This window comes from Lipotes vexillifer, unplaced genomic scaffold (genome assembly GCF_000442215.2).
Source record: "Lipotes vexillifer unplaced genomic scaffold, Lipotes_vexillifer_v1.1 scaffold1378, whole genome shotgun sequence".
Taxonomy (NCBI): domain Eukaryota; kingdom Metazoa; phylum Chordata; class Mammalia; order Artiodactyla; family Lipotidae; genus Lipotes; species Lipotes vexillifer.
The window spans coordinates 743,011-747,718 of NW_006775104.1; the positions used below are offsets into that span (position 1 = coordinate 743,011).

General features: G+C 50.7%; 1 protein-coding gene across 2 annotated transcripts in view; it reads right to left on the reverse strand.

The window, feature by feature from the left end:
* The window catches only part of KALRN (kalirin RhoGEF kinase), a 588,759-nt gene that overhangs the window by 444,445 nt on the left and 139,606 nt on the right, over positions 1-4,708 (reverse strand). The gene's annotated exons all lie outside the window — the stretch shown is intronic.

A 4,708-nucleotide genomic window follows, 5' to 3' on the forward strand; every position in this document is an offset into this window, starting at 1 on the left:
GCGGCCCCAAGGAGTCGCCCACTTTGCACTTTCCCTAGAACTGCGCTGTACCCATGTCTCCCTGAAAACATTTTCTTTTTTTTTTTTTTGCGGTACGCGGGCCTCTCACTGTTGTGGCCTCTCCCGTTGCGGAGCACAGGCTCTGGACGTGCAGGCTCAGTGGCCATGGCTCACGGGCCCAAGCCGCTCTGCGGCATGTGGGATCCTCCCGGACTGGGGCACGAACCCGTGTCTCCTGCATTGGCAGGTGGACTCTCAACCACTGCGCCACCAGGGAAGCCCTCCCTGAAAACATTTTATGAGCTGAATTCTCCATTCAGAATTTGAGGAACAAACAATGTCCTTAGAGTTCTGAGGAGAAAACGATGCCCTGACCCATTTGTGCCCGAGTACTCATGCCATTCTCAGGCCATGGAGAGTCCATGGCTGTAGGGTCCAGATTTTGTTTCGATACTTTGTCCATCACACTGATCTGTGTCAACCTGTTTTCTGCTCCTTCGTGCTATTCTTTTACTTTTTTTAACATCTTTATTGGAGTATAATTGCTTTACAATGGTGTGTTAGTTTCTGCTGTATAACAAAGTGAATCAGCTATACATATACATATATCCCCATATCCCCTCCCTCTTGCGTCTCCCTCCTACCCTCCCTATCCCACCCCTCTAGGTGGTCACAAAGCACCGAGCTGATCTCCCTGTGCTATGCGGCTGCTTCCCGCTAGCTGTCTATTTTACATTTGGTAGTGTATATATGTCCATGCTACCTATTTTACGTTTGGTAGTGTATATATGTTCGTGCCGCTCTCTTACTTCGTCCCAGCTTATCCTTCCCCCTCCCTGTGTGCTCAAGTCCATTCTCTACGCCTGGGTCTTAGCAGCTCTCTGCTGATTGCCCCAAACTGTACCACACTCACTTTCTTAAACAACCAGAAATCAGCAGGAGGTGAAGTGTTAAGACACATTAGCACCTGCTTTAAGCTTTCTACTGGTATAATCAGAAGCAGTAAAAACAAGCTGGAGGAGGCAGTGCCTTATAGAGAAATGAGCCACTCGAGGGAATGTTGTGTGGTGAGTGAGTGAGAGTTCACTCATGCAGACAGTCCTCAAACTCATCCTGCACAACACAGAGGCTCCTGTTTGGCTGGATGCGGGACGGAGAAGTGGGGAGTTCAGAGGGCTGGGAGGGCTCCCGTGCCTGTCCTGTACCTCTTGGCAGGCTCACACATGACTGTCCACCATCAGCTGACTTTCGGTCATGAGGCCATTCAGCTACCATCAAAGCCTCTTCAGGAACCATGTTAATCCATCCAGAGGCTTTTGTATGTTTCGTTTCTTGTTTTTTGTTTTGTTTTGTTTTACCGGAAGACACTCTCTGTCTACTTTTCCAGGTCATGATTATTCCAAACAATCTGTGTCTTTTCTACTCATTTAACAACATATCTTTTGCCTCGGTACCTCTGACCTGTGATACCGGGGCTGGGGGGGCAAAGGTCAAAGCTGATCCTTTATCCTAGATTGAAGCCTCCATGTCTTCTCTGCAAAGTGGGGAGACTCTGACTAATTGGCCTGGGGTTCGGGCTCAGCATTGTTTAAAATTTCCCTGGTGATGCGAACGTACAGCCATGGTTAGGTGCCACGACAGTAAAGGTTCTGGAGCTTTCCTCGCCCATTTCCAGGTCTAGGATCTCCCCCTTGCCTGTTCCCCACCCTCGACTTTACCAGAAGCAAACCCAACTCTTGCGCAGTCAGCGTGCCAGGGAGACCGCCCAATGGGGTCCAAGTTAGGAAGGTTTACATTTCCCACTGCTTGAAAGTCTGCTGCCTAATTCCACCCAAATGAAGCTGTTTAAACAAACAAATTAAAGAACTCTGATTGCAATTGTGCCAGGGGAAAGGATGTGGCTGATTCTCTTTTGTGTCACTGGACAGAGTGTGGTAAAGACTCAGGCCCCAAGATTATTCCTGAATCCCAAGTGTGGCCGTAAAGCGACAGGTCCGTGGCCTAAAAAACACAGCAGGACTTCTGCACCCAATACTGACTTGTGCTCAATGCCATCTTTAAACCAAACACTTCCTAACAATCAAGAACCAAAAAACCTCTGAAGGAACGAAGATTTGCCATCCTGCAAATAGTCAAAGGAGCATGCCACAGCCTGAAGAGGGCTCCCAAAGAGAGCTCCAGAAATGGGCCGGCTGATGCAGCACCAAGGTAAAAGGATGCAGCCTTCCAAAAGAAGGTTCCCATCAGGGCCACCAGCCTGGTCAGCTGCATATAAACCCTGGCGTGTGTTAATCCACCAGGTTATTATCTTACAGTCTCACAGATTCTGAAATACAACTCCCGTTCACCAAAGGAAGAGACCTGCTTTCTAAGCGAGACTGGCCTGGGGCAAGGCACTTGCAAGGAGCTACTCTCAGCTAGGAGAAAAGGAGCTTGGAAACTCGGGAGAAGGACCAGAACCATTGCTCCTAGAAGTCTGGGGTTGGCTGGCCAGAGAGGGCAGGCGGCAGAGGGTTCAGGCGGCTGGGATGGAAACTGACATATCCGTTTCCCAACCTCAGCCCCCTGTCCTATTTCCCACCCTCCTTCACAGAGCTGTCTGTCCCTTCCTTCTAGGACATTCAGAACATGAAACAGCAATGAAATGGAAACCAAAGCAGCGAGGTAAAGAAAGAATGAACAGAAACCAAAAACCACAACCTCTCCACACAGCCTTTCCCCTGCCCTCCCCAGACCAACCCCAGGGCCATGCTCCTCTGGCCTTCACCATCTGCCCCTTCTTTCCCACAGTCAGGCCAGGTGAAAAACCAGTCATCTTTTTAACTGTAAAAAAAAATGTCATTATAATCACTGCTCATACATCTGTGAGTAGTAGACCAAAGATTGAATCCACATTCCAAAGACTGTAACCTGTGTAACCACAGTGTCTCAGTTACCCCAGCTATAGAACACAGGGAGCTTTTCCAAAGCCAGGAGACAGAGAAGAGAGAAGACAGCTGACCCAGGAGAGGCTGCCACAGTGTGTCGTGTACCGGGGACACCCTGCTCACTGCAATCCCTGTTGCCATCACCCCTCCTCCTCCTCCTCTCGCTGCATCCCCACCTCTCCGCACCCTCTCACGGGGATTCCCCCTTCTCCAGCTGGGCTCCGGTTTCCTAGCAGGGCAGGTGGAATCCTCATTAATAAACCGCACACTTCCTCCAGCAAACAATCTTTGGTGAAAACTGTCTGCGCACACCACCTCTCCTGCTCCTCCCTAAGTAACAGTCACGTTCTTGACAGCCCGCTGCTATTTGCCTGCACACACAGACACATGCCCTAATAAACCACCAACGCAGACACCGTCAGCTGCCCTCACAGGCACCCTCGGGGCCAGGCCCGCTGGCCTTTGCCGACGCAGGAGCTCCGCTTCACACAGAGCAGGAGATCTCACCCAGGAGCCAGCTTTCCTGCCTTCTGACACCGGTGAGGGTCCCTGTGATTTCCATGGTGGAAAACCCTGTGAAGGCTCAGGCACGGATGCAAACCTGAGAGCAGCAAGGGAGGTCAAGGAGAGCCAATGGAGAAACCCAAGGGAGGGGGACACGTTTGGAATTTAAACTAGACATGAAAGGCTCCAACGGGCCTTTGCCCACACCCACTGCTAGCTCAGAGGCCCTGAGAGCTTGTGGGTCAGTGGACAATCCCTCCACATAAGACCCCAGGGAGGTCCTGACCCCACTGCATGCTGTTCTGGGGACCACCTGCTGGCCCATGGGTCCTGTCCATGTTAGGGGGAAGAGTGGGGTTACAGCAACCGGCCCCAGCAACAGCACTGGCCAGCTGGGTGGCCCTGGGCATCTCAACACGCTCTCTGGACAGCATTCCACCCTTTTAAAGTGAAGGGGTTGGCCTGGCTGACCTCTACAATCCCTTCCTGCCTCAAGCTCCAGGATTCTAATCCATCTACTTCTTTTAAAATTCAGTTCAGATTATACATCCAATAAACTATGTCTGATGACATCCACTGAACTGCTATGCTTATTGAACAAATGCCTGGAAAACGTTTAGTTCGTTTTCTCCAGTGGGTCCTAGAACCTCCACTAGACTGCAAGCTTTCCCAAGGGCAAGAACTGGGACCCCTCACTAGTCTGCAAGTTCAGCCTGACAAAACCAGAGGATTATTTGCCCATTATCTCTAAGTTGATGTGTATGTAAGAACTAAACAATTGTCCCATCAATGCACAGAATTAAATCTGGACCGATTTGCAGGCTCCCTAACAGAGCACTCCATCCCGGTCTGGGCTAGGTCAGGTGGGGGAGTGGTTCTTGCCTTCTTCCGGGTCCAAAACAGGGAATTTCTCTTCAGCAAATAAGTTCTGAAGCCTGAGTTTCCTGCAAAGGAAAATAGCCTCCAGTCTGGAGATGAGAGGACAGTCTCTTCCGGGACAGGGAATCCGGGTGGAGAGTGTCACAGCACAAGGTTCAGACCTTGCCTCGGGTACCAGGCCAAGAGGAGTTTCTGCGCAAAACCTGGCACACAAACTGCTAGCAACGGAAACAGATGAAATTCCAGCTCAGGACTGCACGGAACAGTCTGAGACAAGAGGGAGAAAAACGCATTGGTTTTAGGGTTTTTGAATAGTTCTCAAAACCAAGGCTGGTCCTTGCTTGACCTAGAATGAGGCAGGGGGTGGGGGGGGAAGAGGGAGGCTCTGAGAGAAAGGG